This window comes from Mustela nivalis (genome assembly GCF_964662115.1).
Source record: "Mustela nivalis genome assembly, chromosome: 13".
Taxonomy (NCBI): domain Eukaryota; kingdom Metazoa; phylum Chordata; class Mammalia; order Carnivora; family Mustelidae; genus Mustela; species Mustela nivalis.
Window position 1 is genome coordinate 87,368,402 of NC_139032.1, and position 22,349 is coordinate 87,390,750.

Genomic DNA, 22,349 nt, shown 5'->3' on the forward strand with positions numbered 1-22,349 from the left:
GGAGGCAGAAGCAGACATATGCGCAAGGCGTTCGGGGCTTTTCACGTGGAGTCTTGCAGGATGAGTAGGAGCTTGTGTTGAGAGTTCGCGCCTCACCACCCTCGGCCGCCTGGCTTCGGATGGAGCAAACCCCTCCTTCTCATTCATAGAACGGAACAGAAAGTGCCTGGTCTGCTGAGACTCCCCAGAAGTTAAGGACAATGAGGGTCTCCCAGGAAGGAGGGGAGGTATGCTAGGGCAGGGGTGTTCTGCCTTGTTCTTTTCCGAGAGGCCCGTGGCTTAGGGCTGCTGAGCCCATGACCCAGGGAGACACTCCTGTTCTCCTTAGTGTACCATCGCCTGCTTTCCAAATCTCTCCTTTCAGCTTCCCCGTCTTCTCTGAGCGGAAGCCTGCCCGCTCGGGTCTGGATCCTGACTCTGCCAACCAGCTAGCTGGATGACCTCGGGCAGGTCCTCATGGTCCCTGAGCCCTGGTTTCCCTGCCCGGAAAAGGGGGATCAGTGAGAGTGTCGGTCTCCCAGCACGGTGCACTGGGCTCAGCGCCCTGCACACGTGTGCGGACCGAGTCCAGCGTATCTCGTTCTGCCTTACGCCGGCACCGATGCTCGGTTACCTGAGTTACCGCCTGGGACAAGCCACTTCGCAGGTGGAGGAATGGGCTTATTTTGGCTAAGTGGCCTGTGGCCACAGTACAGGGGGCTCGACTAGGCCTGTCGGATAGCATTGTCAGGGAGGGGTTCTCAATCCTCGACTGCACAGTGTGAGTGCTCGGTGAGTGCTAGTGGCCAGGCTCAGAGCCTGAGTCAGACTCTGGAGGGTGGGGGGCTGGTTGGGGGCAGGGGGACTTGACCTCTTATTTTAAAATCTCCACCCAGGGATTGTGCTGAGCAGCTACCCTGAGGACCCCAGTTCTGCCCTGCGGCCTCTGTCCCTCCCACCACACCCAACCCACCCTCCCCTTCCCTCGCAGCCTCTGTTTTGGGGGGATGAACCCCCTTCCCCTGATAATTGGTAGGAAATCTGAGTTTTTCTCTGTAAGGACTTTTCAGCCTTCTGGGCACACCCTTGAGGGTGATGAGTCACTTTAGAAAGACCCCAGGGCTCAGCGGGGTTTTTGTTAGACACACAAGTTGCATCAAATCACTGGAAAGGACCTGAACCCTGGCGAACACGGAGCAGGAGGTGGGGGCTTCACAGACCCCTCCGCCAAGGGCGACAGTTCTCGGGGGACAGATAGGGGCTATCACCATTCATACAATATCTGGTTTCCAAATCCAGGATGGCCCGTACACCGTGACGCTGCCGCGGACGAAACCCTCCTCCAGGGATTCGCGGAAATGGGCAAAACAGAGACTCCCCTCCCTTGGGCGCTCGGAAACCGCAGGGGCGGGCGGGCCAGCATCCGCTTGTGCTGCCTCACGAGTGCCCGCCAGGAGACTGCCCGGGATTTTGGAAGCTAGTTGCCAAAGACAGATGTTCTCAAAAGTTAAATTAAATAAAGTTACAATGACACAAGCTGTCTGGAAAACAAAGGCGATATATACTGAGAACTCACCTCTTACCAGTTTACTGCACTGACTACAGTTTATAGGCTTGGGATTTTGGGCATTTATGGTATCTGGATGGTGCAAATACTGTATCCTGGGGTGCTTCTGTGCCTGACCTCCCAATCTGGACTTCGTTGGCGTCATGTTATAGCTGGAAGTTGGCCGTGGTGGAAGTATTTATACCCCAGAAATCGACAAACATAAATCCAGGGTCCCTTCTCACAGAGGACCGATTGTTAAATATCTAGCAGCACACCCCAGGCTGTAGTTAATTTTTTTTCCTTTTTGTTTTCCCTTTTATTTATTTATTCAAAGGTTTTACATATTTATTTGACAGAGATCACGAGTAGGCAGAGAGGCAGGCAGAGAGAGAGAGGAAGGGACGCTCGATCCCAGGACCCTGGGATCATGACCTGAGCCAAAGGCAGAGGCTTTAACCCACTGAACCACCCAGGTGCCCCTTGTTTTTCCTTTTAAATAGACTTTATTATTATTTTTTTGGAGAAGTTTCAGGTTTGCAGCCTGATCGAGCAGGAAGTACAGAGAGTGCCCATAACCCCTCCCTTCACACACAATACCCTGCACCAGATTGGTACGTTTCTTACAATTCACGAACCTAAATTGTTGCATCATTGTCACCCAGGCCATAGGGTTTGGACCAGTAGATAATGACAGACATCCCCCACGATAGTATCATACAGAATAGTTTCTCTGCCCTAAAAATCCTGTGTTCCACTTGCTCCTCCCTCTCCTGGCTGCCAACCCCTTTTTACTGTTTACAGACTTGCCTTTTCCAGAATGTCATATAGCTGGAATCATACGACACGTGGCCTTTTCAGATTGGCTTCTTTTACTTAGTAGTGTGCACTTAAAGTTCCTTCATGGCTTTTCATAGCTTGATCGCTCATTTTGTTTCTTTGTTTCTCCTGCTTCTGCTTCTTCTTCTTCTTCTTCTTCTTCTTCTTCTTCTTCTTCTTCTTCTTCTTCTTCTTCTTCTCAGGGTGAAAGCACAAGCAGGGGGAGGGGGAGAGGGAGAAAGAGAAGGTCAAGCAAACTGGCTGCTGAGTGTGGAGCCCGACTTGGGCCTCTGATCTCAGGACCCTGAGACCATGACCTGAACCAAAATCAAGAGTCAGACACTTAGCTGGCTGAACCCCCAGGGCGCCCCAAGGACTCATTTCTTTTAACACTGAGTGCTATTCTGTTGTCTGGCTGGACTGTGGTTTATCTGCTCACATCCTGGAGGACATCTTGGTTGCTTCCCAGTTTGGGCAATTATGAGTAAAGCTTTTATAAACATCCACATGTAGCTTTTGGTGTGAACATACGTTTTCAGCTCCTCTGGGTAAATACCAAGAAGCCTGACTCCAGGCTCCTATGCTCAGAATCGGGTTCATTTCATAGGGAAACTGACAAACTCTTCCAAAGCGCTTGTCTGGTTCTGCAGGCTCCCCAGCCCTGAACAAGTTTGCCGTTGCTCTGCATCCTTGCCAGCATCTGGGGTCGTCAGTGTCCTGGCTTTTGTCCATTCTAGTAAGTGTGTGCTGGTGTCTCCTTGTTCTTTTAACTTGCAATTTCTTTTTTTTTTTTAAGATTTTATTTATTTATTTGACAGACAAAGATCACAAGTAGGCAGAGAGGCAGGCAGAGAGAGAGGAAGGGAAGCTAGGCTCCCTGCTGAGCAGAGAGCCCGATGATGCGGGGCTTGATCCCAGGACCCTGGGATCATGACCCGAGCCAAAGGCAGAGGCTTTAACCCACTGAGCCACCCAGGCACCCTTAACTTGCAATTTCTAACAGCACATAACGTTGAGCATCTTCTCCCATGTTTATTTGCTGTCTGTATCTTTTCTGTGATGAGGTGTCTGTTAAGGTCTTTGGCCCATTTAAAAAAAAAATCAGGTTGTTTCTAACTTAGTTTTTAAAAGAACTTTGTCATAGTAGTATCTTAAAAATAGTGATTCTCTCAGAGCAAAACTTGCCTTGCTGTCATGACCCAGCAGTGTGAAATTCCTGTGTGAGAGGTGGAACATTGTCCCTAATATAAATTCAAAGGAGGTAGGATGGTTTCTCTTGCTTCCACTGAGGCCCCGGACAAGGGTTTGCTTCCTGGTCATGCCAGATTGCTGCTCGTTCATTTCCTTAAAGAGGCAGAACTGAACATCTCTCTCTCCCAACGGACTTCTGTGACCTACGTGAAACTTCCCAAAAGAACGTGTCAGGGGCTAAGGGGCAGTGGGATGGTGGCCCTTTGCAGCCCTGCTCTTGAAATGGAAAGTGCCCCGAGAGGAGTGCAAGGTCCTCCCGCCCTTGAGAGGGGACCATGTCCCCTCTCTGCCTTTGTTCAGAACTCTCCCAGGCCCTTGAGCAAGTCGTGCCTCCTTTCTGGGCTCCCGTCTCCTGCATTTATAAAATCAGGACACTGGAGCCAGGCTCAGAATTGACAAACACTTTCTTGTCAAAATACCCCCTTCCTGAGCCCGCGGCCAACAAGGCTAATCACCCAGGGTTCCTCAGACTCTCTCTTAACACAATGTTCCAGGCAGCTAGTAGCCGATGATCGATCAGAAGAGTCAGCCCTGGTCTGCGTGCTCCCCAAAGCCCCTTGTGACGTCTCTGCGGGCTGCTGCCTGGGCGAGGAGGGATGCACACACTCACCCACGCTCAGCAGGAACATGGATGCTGTCCCACCAGGAGGCATCCTGGTGGTGCAGTGGTTAGAAGCTCTGGTGCTGAAGTCTGGTGCATGGGGTGGGGCTGGGGGTGAGTCCCTGATTCATCCTCCACAAAGAGGCTGTGTGACTTTAAACAAGTTAATAGTCCTCTCTGATCCTGTTTCTTCATCTGCATGATGGGTCAGTGATGGGGATCTGTTTCCTGGGGTGGCAGGCGTGAGGACTCTGCAATGTCCTGTGTGTAAAGTAGCCGGCACATAGGGGTCTCCATGGAGGGCCGCTGGGGGAGCTCCTTCCAGAATCATGATAACTAGTATGGTGTCCAGGCATGGCTCTTGTAGTCAAGCAAAAGCCTTGTGGCTGGACCAAGCCTCTGGCTGGGGTCGTGGGTGGGTGGGGGTCATTGGTCCTCCCCTCACCAGCCTCCCCCCAGCCCTCTGCATGTCTGCAGCTTCCAGATGAAAGGGACTCGCCATACAGAAGGAATGGGCCATGCAACCAGGCCACACAGAGAGGGCTAGGTGCAGGGCACTCAATCTCTGGGGTTACCCAGCACCCCGGGGAGGATTTCAACACCGCACAGACTGATGACTGGGCTTGCTTGGGGCTAGAGCCTCACAGAGTCCCAGGGCCTGAAAGTTCTGGAACTCCCACCTCCACCTCCCACCCTGGACTATGGACGGGGCACCTGTCAATGGCCTCCCATCCACAGGTTTCTGGCTAAGGAGGAGGGAAGGGAGGCCACCGATGGAAGGAAAGGCAAGGGGACAGAGTTCAGTGACCAGAACCTGCCACCAGCTCTCGTAGCAGGAGAAACCACCTTGGTGGAGAGACAAGACGCTGAAATGGCAGATGCTTGGTAGAACCGGCTTCCCTCCAAGTCCACGGTCATTTGCTCAGGCTCTACTTGGCCAGTTTGCTTTGATGGTTTGGTTTTTACACCTGGAAGCAGTGTTGGTTTGTCCTGGCCAGTGGCCTGACCTTCACCGGCTCCCAGGCCCACTCAGCATGACTTACCAGGGGATGGGGGGGTGGGGTGGGGGGTGTCTCACCACAGGAGGGCGAAGTAGGGGCTGGGAGCTGGGTTAGGAGCCTCCAGTTTGCTGGCACCTCCCCCTTCCTGCACCACTCTGCTCTTCTCCTGGCCCCGCATTCTGGGTGGCGAGGCGTGGGGTGGGGGATGGGGAGCCCCCCAGCCCAGAACCTTTAACATGAGACTTGGCTGGAAAATTAAAACAGACAGGCTTCCAACGCCGGGACATTCACCAAAGCCATTACAGAGCCCATTACCTTCAGCCTGGGAACTTTTTTTAAAGTGGTTTTGTTCTACAACCCAGAATTTCTGATGCCCCAGGTTAACAAGCCCCCCAAGTGAATTCAGAGGGTATTAACAGGAAAGTTCTGAACAGAACTCCTCCGTGGTGTGAGCAGCTCAGAAAAAACAAACAAACAAACAAAAACTAGTCTCCTCATTTAAGGACAAGTGTGGTACTTTGATGTGGGTCCGTTTTCTTATAAAGTCTCCTCCGAGGGGCAGGGGGATGCTAAAATCTAACCTGGAGCCAGCAAATTACTTGCAATTTGCAAGCACACATGCTTACCCCTAGAGGCTAAAGGCATAGTGTGTGTGTATGTATGTATGTCTGCATGTATAAAGTCCGAGAGAAACCCATGACCCGCTTTAGCCCACTCAGATGGAGAGCCTTTAATCCAGAATCCGGACAGTTTCTAAAGATCATAACTTCCTTTCAAAAGCAAAAGTAGGGGTGCCTGGGTGGTAGTGGGTTAAAACCTCTGCCTTTGGCTCAGGTCATGATCCCTGGGTCTTGGGATCCAACCCTGCATCGGGCTCTCTGCTCAGCAAGGAGCCTGCTTCCCCCTTTCCCTCTGCCTGCCTCTCTGCCTACTTGTGATCTCTGTCAAATAAATAAATTAAATATTAAAAAAAAAAAAAAAGCAAAAGTATGTCGTGTCATATACCCTTGAATAATTTAAAAAAAAAAAAAAGGAGGTTCCAGAGCAGAGCGGTTCCCATGGTTCCCAGAGCAAGAGTGGGCCTGGAGTGCACCCTTCCGTTCCCGGGGCAAATTCTGAATGAGAGGCTGTCTTGGAACCTTGCCAGGAGAAAGAATTCACCCACATTGCTGGGGAGTCCCCAGAAGCCTCGCGGCCTCCAGGTGCGCGGGTCGGAGACCTCAACGAAAGGATCTGGGGCGCAGCTGAGGAAAGGTTCTCTAGGGAGGAGAGCGGGGTCTGGGGGGAGGGCGCGCCCGGGTTAAGGGCCTGTGTTGCCACGGATTTTAGGTGACTTTGGGCTCCGAGTGTGTGCGTTAGGAGTTGAGGAGGGGGCAAAACCCGGTGCGGATCTGCCTGGGGGTGGGGGGAATGATGGATGGAGTCCAACCGTCCAGTTGAAGGCCAGCCCTGTTGCCTTCTCGCTGGGTGACGTGGGGCGAGTGACCGCTCCAGCCTCAGTCTCCCCGATTGTGATACGGGCGGGCGATGGCAGCAGCGCCTCGTCTCCTAGGGCCATCGGGCGCGGAGATGCGCTGCGCCCTCGCCGCGCCCAGCCCAGCGCTTGGCTCGCGGTGCGCGCCGGGCCAGCGGGCAGTGCTTGTCTCCAACTGAGAAGGGGGTGTGGGGGGGATTTCCGTGAACTTGGCTTCCCGGGACGGGCAAAGGCAGTGGTGGTTCCAAGTCGGGACCTAGCGGAGGCTGCGGGGGCGGAGGTGGGAGGGAGGTGTGGGAGCCGGAGCGCGGAGGGGCGGCTACAAGGGGAGGGGGAGGGCGGGCGCCGCGCCCCTGCCCCCGCGCGCCCCGCGCCCACCCCTCCCGCGCGGGCGGCCGCCTCGCACTCCCACTGAGCAGCTTGGCGGCGGCGGGCGCGGGCCGCGCGGGGCTGGGCGCGCCGATCTATTAACGTCTGTGTGTCTGGGCCGCGGGTCTGCGGCGAGGCAGGCGCCAGGGGCTCGCCTGGAACCAGATGTGCCGCGGCGCCGCTCTGGCCGCCACCGGCGCGGCGCGCTCGCACGCACGGGCTGGCGCGCACATGGCCGGGCGGGGCGGGCGGCGGCTGGCGCGCCGGGCCGGGCACACCGCTCCCCCCCTTTGCTTTCGGGTCGACCCGCGACCCGCGGGTGCGCACCGGCGACCCCGGGCCCCACCCGGCAGCCGAGAGGCGACGCGCCCCGCCGGGGGAGGGGGCGAAGCGACCCCCGGGGACGCAGGGCTTCCCCGGGTGGGGTCCGCCCAGCCCGCTGGCCCGATCCCCAGGAGGGAATGATGGCTTCTCGGAAAGCCCAGTCCCCACCCCCCACTCCGCAAGGACCGGGGACTCTTCCCGCCCCCACCCCCAAGTTTGTTTTCTTAAGTTGGTGTGTAAGATTTTTTAAAGTTCTGAGTCAGAGCTTCCCCTAAGATGAGGAGTTTGGGCCATACTGAGAAATGCCAGAGTAGGGGGGAGGGGAGCAGGAAATGGGGCGAAGGAAATGTAAGGGTTGGCGACTTGTAAACGCGTGGATTCGCCAGGGGGCTTTTTCACCCACCGGGGTAAACACAAAGATTTCTTTGAGGCCCGGAGCAGCTTGGCACCCAGTCTGCGTCAACCACAGGGTGGTCTTCAGCCGAGGCTGTGAGTCAGGCCCTTGCCCCTCCCCCACCTCCGGGGCAGCTTGGGGTGCCCTGCTCTTCCGGACCACCTCCTTACCCCCCTCCCATCCCCTACCCCCTGCTCCGCCGGCCTCCGCTGGGGTCCTTTGGTGAGCAAGGGAGCGGAGCTGTGGGTCACACCCACACCGCACTGGCTTCCAGGCTCCCAGGAGCGCCCTGGCACCGAACGCTCCCAGCAGGAGAGGACCCCTCCCAGCAACAGGGTTGAGGAAGATGGGGGGTGGGGGTGGGAAGACGGAGGCCACACTGAGAGCAGAGAGGAAGCTCGGAACACGGTGGCCGAGTCCCTCTGAGTCAGCCCAGTCCCGCTGCAGAAGAGGAGGCCTCACCCAGGGCCTTGGGGTTTGGGGTGGTCTGCTTGGTTTGCAATCCTTCCCCGACTTGTGGGAAGAGTGCTTCATAGAAAACCTTTGAAGATCTGTGGAAAGAGTGGATGTTCCTGGCTTTGCAGGCTTCCTTGTTCTGGAAGTGGGGAGCTGAGATGCTGAGTAGGGGAAGGGAGAGTCAGCTCCATACACATGAACCCTGAAAGGCGATCCCCTTTAGGTGTCTGTGGGGTGGGGACTCCTGCACCATCTCCAGGGGCTCTGGATGACGTGTGTGTGTGTGGGGGGGGGGGGGGTGACACCTAGAGGGCCAAAGCTCTGGCCATTGGCCAGTGCTGCAGGGGCTGCTCCCTCATCCTGTTGGAACACATCCCATGGCTCATGAAGAAACCGGGGCCCAGATGAGCTCAAGGTCACAGAGCTGGGAGGTGGGATGCCAACCCAGGCTGTTGGACTCCGGACGTCAAACTTTGGGATCTGGGTCAAATCTCCTTTGCATTTGGAGGCTCAAGGAACAAAGTGGTCCCCAGATTTTAGGAAGGGAGGATGCTGCACCCCATTGGAGAGGACTTCAGGATAACCAGCTGCCTGCCCCTCCAGTCCAGGGCAGACAAACGTGGCTGCAGCCCCCCCACTACCCACCTCCCCTAAGAGAAGAATGATGCCCCTGTTCCTTTGACCTTGAGTGCGGGCAAAGCTAGGTGGAAGCCTTTCCCTTTGGAAGAGGGATTTCTCTGAATCATGCTCCGCCCCTAAATTTAGGGAAACATAAATAAATTAACTTTCTACAGATAGTAGGGTCAGGAAAGTGGGGAATCTTGTAATATGTATCCCAATCTGTAGTGCATAAAAGTCTTCCACGTATTTGGGTGGGCACAGAATTGGGATTACCTCCCCTCGGACCCAAATTCCATTCATACATTCATGCACTCATGCCTTCAGCTGGTCATATATTTTTTTCTTTCAGTATTTATTGAGCACCTACTGTGTGCCAGGTGCTGAGACTAAAGAGACAAGTTCAGTCAGTGACTGGCAGGGCTTCCTGCTGGATCCAGCCCAGCTTCTCTGGAAGCATCCATGAAGGACAGACTCCTGGGACAGCTTCAGGGCAGCCCCTGTTCTGGGGGGGTGCGGTGAGCGCGTGTGTGCACTGGTTCTGGGGAAAAGGTTTCTTACAACTATTGAGAGTGTGCCTCTCAGTAACCAAAGTCTCCATGCCACAGATACAAACATGAGGTTCAGAGAGGTTCAGAGAGGTTAAGCAACTTGCCAAAAGGTTGCACTTATACTACATGCAAGTCTGGGACTCAAACCTAGACCCACCTGACTCCAAATAAACACACTAATGGCTAACATGATATAGCACTTAACGAGGCCGCAGGCACTGTTTTAAGAATTTTATACATGGGGCGCCTGGGTGGGTCAGTGGGTTAAAGCCTCTGCCTTCAGCTCAGGTCATGATCCCAGGGTTCTGGGATCGAGCCCCGCATCGGGCTCTCTGCTCAGCGGGGAGCCTGCTTCCTCCTCTCTCTCTCTGCCTGCCTCTCCACCTACTTGTGACTTCTGTCTGTCAAATAAATAAATAAAATCTTTTTTAAAAAAAAGAATTTTATATAAATTAACTCACTTAGTCCTCACCCCAGCTCTGTGAGGGATATATTATTTTCTCAATTTGCTAGATGGGAAACTGAAGCACAGAAAGGTTGTGACTTACTCGGGGTCACACAGCAGTGAAGCTGGGAATTGAACCCAGGCAGGCTGATTCCAAAGTCTGGCTCTTAGCCAGTGTGCTGGGAGAATTGGCCTTCCCAGTTTGTGTGGGGAGCCTGTTCTGGCTGACTAGGTGGCCAGAAAGAGCTAGAAGGTCCTGACAGAGAAGAGGCTCCGGCTGTGAGAACTTCCCCTGAAGTAGGCGGGGTTTGGAAATCCAGGGGAAGGACAAAGAGATGAGCCATTTCCACATCATTTACAACAGAGAAAAACTGTAAAGAACCTAAATGTCCCACAAGAGGGGAATGAAGAGCTAAGCGGTTTTGGTGTCCCCACTAGGTGACGTGAGGCACAGATGGATGGATCCTGTCGAAGAGGGAGGAGATCAAGCGAGGGGCAACAAGCTCAGCCCTGGGCTGTGCCACTGCCAGCAAAGGGCACTTTACCTGTTTTATCTCACTGAATCTGCCCCCATGAAACTGTGAGGTAGAGGGACGCCTGGGTGGCTCAGTCGGTGAACTGTCTGCCTTCGGCTCAGGTGCTGATCCTAGGGTCCTGGGATGGAGCCCCACATCAGTCTCCCTGCTCAACGGGGAGCCTGCTTCTCCCTCTGCCCCACCCCCCGCCCTGCTTGTATTCTCACTCCATCTCAGTATCAAATAAAATAAATACAATCTTTTAAAAAATCGTAAGGTCGTAATAGTCACCAGCATAATAGCAAAGTGACTCAAGTGCTTCCTAGATGCCAGGCATTGCCTAAGCACTTTAGGTACTGCTGTCCCCATTTATAGTTGAGGAAACCAGACTCAGAGAGGTGAAGCTGCTTGTCCACGGGGCTCATGTAGCTGGTGCAACGTGAAGCCAGAAATTAAATGCAGCTATTTCCGGAAAGCAGGTATAGTCTAAAGGATTGCTCACTGCATAACTAGAGGGGGCACCAGCTACAGTACAATCTGTGGGGATGGTGCCCTTGGAGTTGTGCAGTGCACAACCTGTCCAACCATACATGCTGTCCCCAGGTATGTCTGATCTTAAAATCCTGCCCTTTTCATCAATGTCCCATCCAAAAAAAGAAAATTATTTTCATGCACACTCTAAGTGGACTCACAAGCAAGCTGGATAGGTGTGGACATGGGCTAAAAAGTCCACAAAATAAAAATTAAACAGATATGTCGACATGGCGGGATTGAGGGATGATTTTTCTCTTCTCAGATGTCCTTTAATGCTGGTCCTTATTGTGGTTGTTCCCTCTCCATTAAAAAAAGAAGACGAATGGATGCCTGGGCCGCTCAGCCAGTTAAATGGCTGCCTTCAGCTCAGGTCCTGGGATTGAGTCCCGCTCAATGGGGAGCCTGCTTCTCCCTCTCCCTCTGCTTATGGCTCCCTCTGCTTGTCTTCTAACTCTGTGTCAAATAAATAAATAAAACCTTTCTTTAAAAAAGAGAGAGAGAAGAAAACCCGGAAATCTAGAGCAGCTCCATCTGATATGACTTTCTGTAATGGTGACTAATCCCTGTCTGTGCTATCCTGTGTAGGAGCCACTAGCCACGTGTGGCTACTAAACCCTTGAAATGTGGCTAGGCAGACCGAGGAACGGGATTTATAGGTCACCCTTCGAATCGGTGCAAATTTAGAGTAGCCGCTACCACGTGGAACAGGGCAGAGCTAAAGCAGGAATCGGTATTTTTCCTGTCCAGCGGTGTCATTCCTGCTTTGCTGTCCTGAAGCTCACTCCTGGATTGGAATCCCACGGGATGGGATGAGAATGTCTGTCCATCCTTCTTTCCTTCCTTCCTTCCTTTCTTTTTAAAGATTTTATTTATTTATTTGAGCAGGGGGTAGGGGCAGGGGAGAGGGACAAGCAGACTCCCCACTGAGCAGGGAAACTGACTCAGGGCTCGATCCCAGGACCCTGAGCTGAAGGCAGATGTTTAACCTACGGAGCCGCCCAGAAACCCCGACGCCCCTGGGAATGTCCTTTTTTTTTTTTTTTTAAGATTTTTATTTATTTATTTGACAGAGAGATCACAAGTAGGCAGAGCAGCAGGCAGAGAGGGAAGCAGGCTCCCTGCTGAGCAAAGAGCCCAATGTGGGGCTCGATCCCCGGAGCCTGAGATCATGACCTGAGCCGAAGGCAGAGGCTTAACGCACTGAGCCACCCAGGCGCCCCATGGGAATGTCCATTTTTAATAAGCTTCCCAGAAGTTCTGAGGCAAACTGCCAGTGGACACTCCTGTGAGAAATTAGGAAGATCTGGTGCTGGTCCCACCACCGGGCACCCCAGGGGAGATGAGAGGGACCGGCGGGTTCCCAGAGTCATGCGTAAAAGAGGCATCGGAAGAACTGCCTTCCAGGGTCAGCAGCCCTTCTGGAGAAGAGCCCCCAGACAACGGGGTGGGGGGACCCACAGGGAGATGGGTTACGGCTCACCATAGCAGAGAACTTTCTAGAGTCAGGGTTGGCGTGAGCAGGAACATGCTAGTGTTGTTGCAGATGGCTCTGGGCCCGGGTTCTGAGTGTGCCCACTGCTGGTGGGACCGGTGGGTGCTGGGGTACAGACAGGCTGACACACGGCAGGGGATCGTCAGCCTGGAGGGCACCAGGGCCCGTGAGGGGGAGCGAGTGTGGGCAGAGGGATCAGCTTTGTTCCAGTCAGAATCCAGGAGGCCCTCGGGGCTCTACAGCAGGAGAGAAAAGCCACCTGGGCCCTTAGCAACTTCAACCCTGTCTAGAAATGGTTAACCAGAGCCGCTTTCCTCCAGAGACCAACGGTGGCTTTGGGGACAGACAGCCTGGCTGTGTGACCTGGGTCAGTTACTTCACCTCTCTGAACCTCACTGTCCCCCACTGAGAACAAGGCTTAATGACGACGGTGCCTTCCCCATTTCAGAAGGCAGGACCTTCTAACCCAGTGCCAGGCATGTAATAAAGCTGAGTAAATGGAAGCCAAATAGGGGAAAAAAAGAGAGAGAGAGAGAAGAAAAGAAAGGAAAGGAAAAGGCCAGGGAGGAGTCCTCTGTCCTCACCCACAGGCCCAGCTGTGGTGAGGAGACAGCTTGACCACTCCAGAAGGCCCTGGGAGCTCCTCGGAGCCGAGCCTCAAACACATTTTCCAGCGTGGCTGGAACTCACAAGTGGGTCATAAAAACCCTCCAGCGACACTTTAAAGGTCAGCCGTCAGGGAGCGCAGTGTGGTCCCAAAGCCAGGGTTCCGTGAGCCCCTGAGGAGGGGCCCATAGCCTTGGCCTCAGCCTTGGCTGCTGGCTGTGGGGATGGGGCCCCTGGGGACCCCCAGAGGGACAGGTTCTTCTGGGGCCGAAGAAACCTGACTTTCCATGAAGCTGACTGTGCAGGGCGGGGTCCGTGGACAGGATTCAGCGAGTCTATGAATCACCCCGAGTTTCACGTGAAATTGTGTGTGCACCTGTGTTTTTCTGGGGGAAGAGCCCACAGAATTCCTCAGATTCCACAAGGGGTTCACCGGCGAAAGAGGGGAAGGACCAGTGAGCCAGGACCGGGGTTTGGGCTGGGAAGAACACTAGTCCGGAGAACGGTTGTCTGGGTAGAGCCCCACCGTGCTTAGCTCGTTCTCAGGAAAGCCCCGGACGGTTCTGTCCTCTCTGGGTCACTCTGACGGGGAGGAATAGTCACTGTTGTCGCCCCTTGTACAGAGGGTGGAACTGAGGACCCGAGGGGGAGGGGGAGGCAGTCATTTGCTCTCTGGGTGGGCTGCTGGTTGCCTGTCCCCCACTGCCCCCAGGCATGCCCAATTGCTGGGTCAGGGCTCAGCTCCTAAGTCCCCCACCCCAACCCCAACCCCAACCCCGGCCCAGAGGGAGCAGAGAGGAGGCAAGCGTGTATTGTCAGGGTGGGACTTCCTGGGTAGAACTCGGGGTCCCACCGCCTTGCTGGGAGCCCTTGGCCGGGTCAGTGCCCACCCCCAACCCCGTGCCTCTTTCCCAATCTGCAACAATCAGGGGCTGTAAGGTCGCCTCAGGTCTGAGTCCTTGAGAAGACAAAAGTCACGGGCTTGAACCCCAGAGCCTCGGCAGGTTGGCTGCAGAACCAAGCTACGGGGAGTGAGAACATCTCGCTTCCTAGCCACGAGCGCCCACCCTGACTCCCAGCAGGTGCTGACTCCAGGCCTCCAGGGGTCCTCGGGCTCTTCACTGGGAGGCAAAACCCCACGCTGGGCCCCCGAGCGGCGACTTCGCCCTGGCCTGGAAATGGTTAACGAGGGCAGCTTTCCTCCAAATACCAACTCCTTATTAAAACGTAGGTCTTACAATAAATTTGGCATTTGGCCACCAACCTTAGATTCAAACCAGACGGACAGAGGCTAACCTCCTTCTCAGACCCAATTCTGAGCCGAGGGCTGCTCTTTTCCCTCCTGAATGACTCCCCGGCTCCCCTCCCCCCTGGAGCCCCACTTTAGCCAGGTGCCCCCACTTTGTGGAGGTGGTTTCGGGGTCTGGGGAGTGGAGTAGCCTGGCCGACGCAGATGTGGCCAGAGGAGCCTGGAAATTTGAACACGTGGGCTCTTGGGCTGCGGAAGCCAGAGGTGGTCAGGCCCTGGAACCCAGAAGCCTTGGGGGAGGCATGAGGGGAGGTTCTGGAAACCCAGAGCCTTTGAGCTGGCCTTGACCTCATGGCCCTTTTCTCTGCCTGAGAACAGGACACAGATATTCTCTGCCCAGTAGCTTTGTCTCTGCTCCCCCCATTGGGCCAATGACCCCATTTTTCAAAGGCTTCTCCCGGAGTCCCCTCACCCCAGCTCAGGGGGGCTCCTTTCCTTGTCATTCTCTGCCGATCCCAGAGGCTCTCTCTGCTCCCCCCGCTTTTTCCTGTACTTCTTTTTGCAGAACAATTTATTGAGATATAATTCACATACCATTTGAAGTGTGCACTTCAGTGATTTTTAATATATTCGATTATGCAACCATCACCATGATTTTAGAGCCTCTCGAGACATCAGCCCCCCCAAAACCCCTGTGCCCCTTAGTCATCCTCTTTCCCTCCCCACCCGACCCTCCCCACCCCCAGGCCTTAGCAACCACTGATCTCTCTCTGTAGGTTTACCTTTTTTTTTTTTTTTTGAGGTTTTATTTATTTATTTGACACAGAGAGAGAGAGAGTGATCACAAGTAGGCAGAGCAGCAGGCAGAGGGAGAGGGAAGGGAGAAGAAGGCTCCCCGCCGAGCAGTGAGCTCAAACTGGGGCTCAATTCCAGCTCCCCCCCCCCCCGGGGTTCATGACCTGAGCCAAAGGCAGACGATTAACCAACTGAGCCACCCGGGCACCCCGGACATTTCTTAAAATTAGAATAATCCATTATGCAGCCTTTCATGGATGGCACAGGCTTCGTCCACTACTCAGCATAATATTTTTAAACATAAGTAATGTTTTTAAGGGTTCGTCCGTGTCGTAGCATGAATCAGCACTTAATTCCTTTTTACAGTCAAAAGGCATTCCCTTGTGTGGACAGACCACGGTTGGTTAACCCATTCATCAACTGATGGACATTTGGGTTTTTCCCAAGTTTGGGCTGTTATGAGTAACGGTCATTCGTATGCAAGCTTTTGTGTGTCTCACTTCTCTTGGGATATACCTATGAGTGGAATTGCTAGGTCAGATTGTCACTCTGTTTACCATTTCGAAGATCTGTCAGATTCTTTTTCCGAGTGGCTACACCATCTTTCATTCCCACCAGTGGTGCAGGAAGGTTCCCATTTCTCCAAACACTTGCCCACACTTGTTATCTGTCTTTCCATGCGAGCCATCTCTTGGGTGTGAAGTGGTGTCTCATTGTGGTTTCTATTTGCATTTTCCTGATGACTAACGGTGAACATCTTTTTGCATGCCCGTGGGCCATTTATTTATTTGGAAAAATGTCTATTCAGGTCCTTTGCTCATTTTTTTTTTTTAATTTATTTTACTTGTTCGAGAGAGAGAAAGTGCACAAGCTAGGGAAGGGGCAGAGGGAGAGGGAAAGAATCTGGAACAGACTCCGGGGCTGAACGCGGGGCCCAACAAGGAGCTCGATCCCACGACCTTGAGATCGTGATCTGAGCCGAAATCAAGAGTCAGACGCTTAACTGACTGAGCCACCAGGGATGCCCCGATTCTTTGCTCAGTTTTAATTGGATGATTTGTCTTTTTATTGTTGAGCTGAAGCGTTCTTAAGATCTTCTAAATACAAACCCCTTACGGAACATGTGATTCTTTTCACTTCCTTGATGGTGTTGACCAAAGTTTGAATTTTGATGAAGTCCGCGTCATCTTGCTTTCTTTAATTGTGCATCCTTTGAGTGTCACATCTAAGTAACCAATGTCTGGCCTTTCGGAGGGGAAGGCAAACTGGCTTTGGGTATTGGGACCTCGCATTGTTTTCTGGAATGAGGCATTCCTTCATTTATCTAGTCACCCATTCAGAAATATTTCTGAAACCAAACTTCCTGCCCAGTCCTGGGGATACAGAGGTGACAAGGCAAACCCAGTCCCTGCCTTCCTAGAGCTGAGTTAAATGCAAGAGACAAGCACACAGTAGATAACCCAAAAGAAAAAACGACCTCCTTAGAGACGTGTGGGTGAGGGAGAGGGCCCAGGGGCCTATTAGGAGGAGATCTGACCTGGCCTGGGGGCTGGAAACAATTCTCAGGGCAGGGAATTTAAGCTCTGTCTAAAAATTACATAAGCCTGTGTCAGGCAGAAATGGTGCGGTGCCCCAAGTAGGGGGAACAGCTTGGGCAAAGGCCCTGAGGTGGGTAGGAGCTCACATTGTCTGGATAGGCAGATCCCGTTGGTGTCCAGGCCTTTCCACTGGGTTTTCTGAGGGGGTCCGGTCATCCTCAGGAAGGGTGCGCAGCACACCGTGGCCTTTTTGCATAGAAGGGACAGGCTCCAGACCCCAGAGAGACCTAGATGCATGGCAGCTGTACCTCTAGGACTCTGCTGAGGTTTCTAGGGGATCTTGGGGAGCCTCCCCCAGTATCCTCCAGACTCCATGGTAAGCCCAAGCCTGCTTTGGCCCCCTTGTCACTGGTAACTGGCCTGGGGGCAGGGAGAGGAGTCTGGGCACGAGAGTCCCAGACTATTCACTCATTCATTTACTCAACACCCAAAAAATATTTGTGAAGTGTTTACCTCAAGCCAGGCCCTGTGATGAGTTCCAGAGGGACAAAAAAAAAAAAAAAAAATAGTAAGTTCCAGGCCCTGTTGCACCCATGACCCCACATTTACTCTACAGTGTGACACAGCTACAACAGGGGGTCTGGGATGGCTTCCTGAAGGAGGTGACATTCTGCTGAGACATGAGGTGAGTCAGGGAAGGAGAGAGGAGGGGCCGCGAGCCCAGGAGCGGTTTGCACAGGGGTCCACAAGTGAGAGGTGTGTATGTCCAGTGTGAGTACCGACCTTAAAGAGGCCGCACACCCAGGACGGCAGCCCCGAGCCCTCCCGAGGACTGGGCCCATCCGGTGGGTAGAGCCGGAAAGGCCCTCTAGAGAAAGGCTCCGACCTTCTGTTGTGTTCACCATGTCCAGGGCTGGGCTGGGGGCTGGGGCTACCTCCTCTTTCCCTTTTCTCTGGCAACTGGCTACCAGGGATGTATCCAAAAAAGAACGGGCCAGGAGGGTGAGCTTTCTTTGCTGTGTGCCCCTGGGTAGGTCCTGGCCCCTCTCTGGGCTTCTCCCTGTCTTCTCTCTAGATCAGAGACAGCCCTGGCTTCCCCTCTTGAGACTGTGCGGGGCCTCCAGGGAGGTGATGCTCGGAAGTCTGTCTGTGTGATCTCCCCAGAGGACCTGAGCCCCTCCTTGGTGCCTTAGGCCTGGTCGCTCAGTGCCCGGGACCAAGGCCAGCTTGGCTGGACATGAAACCACCTCTTGCATCCCTCGCTTGGGAGCCTGGCTGGAGTGGGGCTGGCCGCCTCGGGAAGGGCTCCAGGGACATGCCTCTCCTCCTTCCTCCTGTCACTCCTTCCTTTCTTCCTTCTAACGTTGCTGGCCTGACTCAGGGCCGTGCCTGACCCTGGCCCTGCCCTGGAAGAGCTCACAGGCTGCACGCCTTTCCCTCCTGCGTGCTACTCCAGGCCCTAGCTTGTGTGCTGGGGAGCTCCAGCACGCGCACCCCACCCAGCTCCGGAAACACCTCTGCGGACTTCAGGCCCCCTCCTCCTGGGTGTATCACCGACCCTAAGCCCCTGGAGAGACCCTCAGAAATGCGCCTGCAGGAGGAACGGCTGCCCCACACGAAGCCGGGCTAGGAGCCTGGACTCTGTGCCCACCTGCAGGTTCAAATCCCAGCACCGGCCTTTTTTCTTTTTTTTTTTTTTTTAAGTTTTATTTATTATTAGACAGATATCCTAAGTGGGCAGAGAGAGAGAGGAGGAAGCAGGCTCCCTGCGGGGCAGAGAGCCCGATGCGGGGCTCCATCCCAGGACCCTGAGATCATGACCTGAGCCGAAGGCAGAGGCTTTCACCCACTGAGCCACCCAGACGCCCCAGCACCGGCCTTTCTTAGTCAGATTCGGCTTTGGCATGTTCCTTAACCCTGGGAGCCTCAGTTTCCTTATCTGTAAAAATCAGGCCAAGAGCCCCCGTGTAGGGTTAATGAGGAGTTCCTTGTTGTTCCCATTTTTCAGTTAGATGCCTGGGGCCGGGGGCGCGGGCGGGGGTGGGGGCAGCGGGGGAGCGGGGGTGGGGGTGGGGGTCCTTCCTCCTTAACCACTGGGCAGTCTGGCCTTTCCCTTCTCCCTCAAGGAGGCACGCGATTACCCTCAGCGCCTCCTAGTGGCGCTCCGTGGCAGCTCAGGGCAGTTTGCAGCATTTCTGCTGGAGCCCGACAAAGGAGAACCAGGGGTCCTTCCAAGGAACCCTCATCTCTTCCAGGAGACCTGGGAGTGGGGGCCAAAGCCTTTGCAGGCCCCTCCGAGCCCTCCACCTCCACTTCCTTCCTCAGACTTCCCTGGCTGTAAATATTTCTGCCGCTCCCAGCTCCTCTGACGAAGGCCCCGGTGTTAATTTGTTAAATCCACATCAAGGTCCTGGGGACCCGCTGTTTATTTTTGTGAACGTGTTGGCAGAGATCACATTGGAAGGGGGGAGAGGGGCTGCTTATTTGGTCAGAATAAATGCTAATTAATAAAAGTTATTTATTTGGGTTGGAGCTCGCCACGGCCCGGGGGTCAGGCGCAAACTGACTTTTTGAAGCAAAAACAAACAGAGAGCGTCTCTCAACAGCTTGAGAAAGGCAGAAACGAAGAGGCAGGGTTTATTTGTCTTAGGAAGAATTTGCAGTTAATTCCCTCCAGACTGTTTAGACCCTTAAATTACATGGAATAAGAAAAACCCTGGGTGCAGGGGAGAGGAGCCAGGAACACTCGATCAGTTGGCCGAGAGCAGGGTTTTTAAATGTCTTTGGCCCGCATTCAGCCAAATAAATGGTACGTGTGAAATAATTTAATGGCAGAAAACTGTGCACAAGTCATTTTTTTTTTTTGTATCGTAATGTAATCAGGGACGAAGTAATTTGGTTTTAAGGGAGAGAGAGCGTAGCAGGCCTCCCCCCCCACCCCCTTCCGAAGACGTGTCTCTCTCTCCCCCAATCCAGCCCTGTAATGGCAATGGCCATGGCACCAGGGCAGCCTGTGTAAACGCAGGCAGGTTTGGGCTTAATTTTGAACCCCGGAGAAAGGTGGGACTTTTACTGAACAAAAGGAGATTTGGGGCACAGCCTGACTTGGAAAGAGCCGGGGCCCCAGCAATCGCTGGCTGGAGGCTTAGTGAGTATTTCTTTCTTTTCCAAGTGCTTGGACGTCCCCGCGCGGAGACCCCTCCCTGGGGGACACACACACCTGCCTCGATCGGCGTCTCAGAAGGGGACGTGGGAGCTTCAGGTCACAAATATCCAGCACATCCGCTGGGTAGCAGAGGCCAGGCTGTGGGTTTGAGTCCTGGGTCGCCTGCAGGATACTGTTTGAGGTGTCCTCAACCTCAGCGGCTTCTCAGCCTCTGCCTGCAGCTGGGACCAAAGGGCCTGGGGAGAAACACCCTTGACCTCAGGCACGGAGCCGCTTGCACAGAAACAACAATGCTAAGGACAGTGACCGTTTGTGGAGCAAATCCTCTGCTCTGGGCACTGCACTGAGTTCAACTCTGCTTCTCATAGGACCTTCATGGGACCTCGGGCAAGCCATTGTCCCTCCCAGTTCCCAGAGGGGAGCTCTTCCTTTGGAACAAAGCGGTGCCGATGGACCGATGGACAGACATACTTATGTCTTCCCCCGCCCCTCCCCGATCCAGGGGCGTCCCCACACCAGTGAGGTGCCGTGACCCTGCCTCCTAGAGCCAGGACTGAGGTGGCGACAGACCCCTGTGTCACCTTCCCTAGGAGCAAGGTGGGCGAGGGAGGAGACCCCCCCCCACTGCTGGGGCTGGCGGAGCCTTCTGACCAGCAGGAATTCCAACCCAGAGGGACAACCTTGGCCTCAGTTTCCCCGTGTGTGCAGTGGGGTAACACCTCCTAGGGCGGGGGCAGAGATTCGGTGGGTGGCAGCAGGGGCGACGCTTGGCACCACTCGTGGGCCGAACCAGCTTTTGCCGAGCCTTGTCCCAGCCCTGGTGCTGCCTTGATGTGACCCCGGAGACAGCGGACCCCAGACCCGCGAGGAGACCAGCTGGGGTTGTCGGGGGGCCCGGCGCTAAATGCCTTCGCGTGAGCGTTTCGGCTCCAAGTAACCGCACAGTTTAACTGGTGAAAGAGCCGAGTTTCTTCCGGCGCCCAATTGGCGGAGCCAAGGCTGCAAAATGGTCTTCATTTAAACACCCTCCGTTTGGAATTGCTCAGAAACTTCTCGAAAAAGTCTCCTTTTTTGGCTGAAATGCCTCCTGTGTTGGGTGTGTGCCCAAACAGCGTTGCCTGGAGGGGGGCGGAAATCGTGTCTGGGATGGCTGGTGTTCCAGAAACTTCCGTCCTGCTTTCGGGCTATTGATCGCCACCCGGTTTTCAGCTCGTGGGCCCTTGTTGTCTTTGGTTTAGCTTTCTTGCTGCTCCAGGGGACAGGGATGTGGGGCAGAGAGACATTCGCAGGCACCAGACATTCTCATCCATCTTCGCCTTTTCTTGGAGGAGAGGGGTGAGGAGAGAAGGCTGGAGCCCGGCCAGGGGACGAGGCGGCTCCCTTGGGGCCACTCGTGTTCCCGGCCACCCCCCGCCCCCACATGTGACTCCTGTGTTTGCAACCGTCCTGAACGTCCTGCTAGACCAGCGCCATGAGCACGGTGAACGAGATAATTCTTTGGTGGGCAGGCGTGTCCTTGCCCTGTGTATCAGTGGCCCAAGCCTCTACCCGTTCAACCCCCGTATCACCTCCCAAGAAAGAAAAAAGAAATGTCTCCAGACACTGTCAGGTGTCCCCTAGAGGCAAGATTGTCCTCCACTGAGAACTAGCCATCCGAACCCAGCTGTCCGGTCACCTTTTCCCAGGCACTGCCCTGTGCAGGACCACCTTCGCCTCCCACAATCAGTATCCCCCAGTCTCATGGAAAGCTTCATCCTCAAATCCAATCCGTTGGTTGCTCGAGAGTCAATAAATCCTGCTAATGTGGGAGCATCTTTGAAAACAGGGATGGAGTGATATTCATCGTGGGCCTGGAATGTTCTAGAAGCTTGGGAGAGCGAATACCCAGCATTGTGCATGTTAAGGGAACGTGCAAAAATACAAGATGTGGACTTAACTCCAAAAGGTTGACAGTATGTTCCGTGGTCCAAACTGAGCAAAACACTTCCCGTACACTGCTGGTGGGAAGCCTTAGGGGGGACTCCGGCCACCTCTAGCATTTTTCTCACTGGCCCAGCAATCCCACTTCTAGGAATCTGTCCCAAATATGCGCTGGCAAAAAATAGAAAATCATGTCTGCATGTGGTTCTTCGTCGTGGCATTCTTTTAGTGGCAAAAGACTGGAGGAAATGCGCCAGGTGCCTGTCAATAGGGCTCCAGGGGGATAAACCATAGCAGTCCTCCAGCCCAGTGCTTGGGGAGTGTGGATGATTTCTGTGCACTACATGGAGGGATCCCTGCTGGAAGGAAAAAAAAAAAAAAAAACTGCTTTAAAAAAATAAGTTCCTGGCGCCTGGGTGGCCCAGTTGGTTAAGCGTCTGCCTTCGGCTCAGCTCATGATCCCATGGTCCCCGGATCAAATCCGGAGTCGGGGCCCCTGCTCAGCCAGGAGTCTGCTTCTCCCTCTGACTCTCCCCCGTGCTAGTGATCTCTCTCTCTCTCTCTTTCTCTTTCTCTCCTTCTCCCACTCTTGGATAAATAAATAAAATCTTAAAAAATAAAAATAAAAAATAAGTTCCGCCAGGAGGAGGGAGGGAACACGAGAGAAGATAGAGTGTGGGGGGAGCAATCCACAGAAGGAGGGTTA

General features: G+C 54.2%; 1 protein-coding gene across 1 annotated transcript in view; it reads left to right on the plus strand.

Moving 5' to 3' along the window:
• The window catches only part of PRRX2 (paired related homeobox 2), a 45,574-nt gene that overhangs the window by 16,866 nt on the left and 6,359 nt on the right, over positions 1 to 22,349 (plus strand). The window lies entirely within an intron of this gene.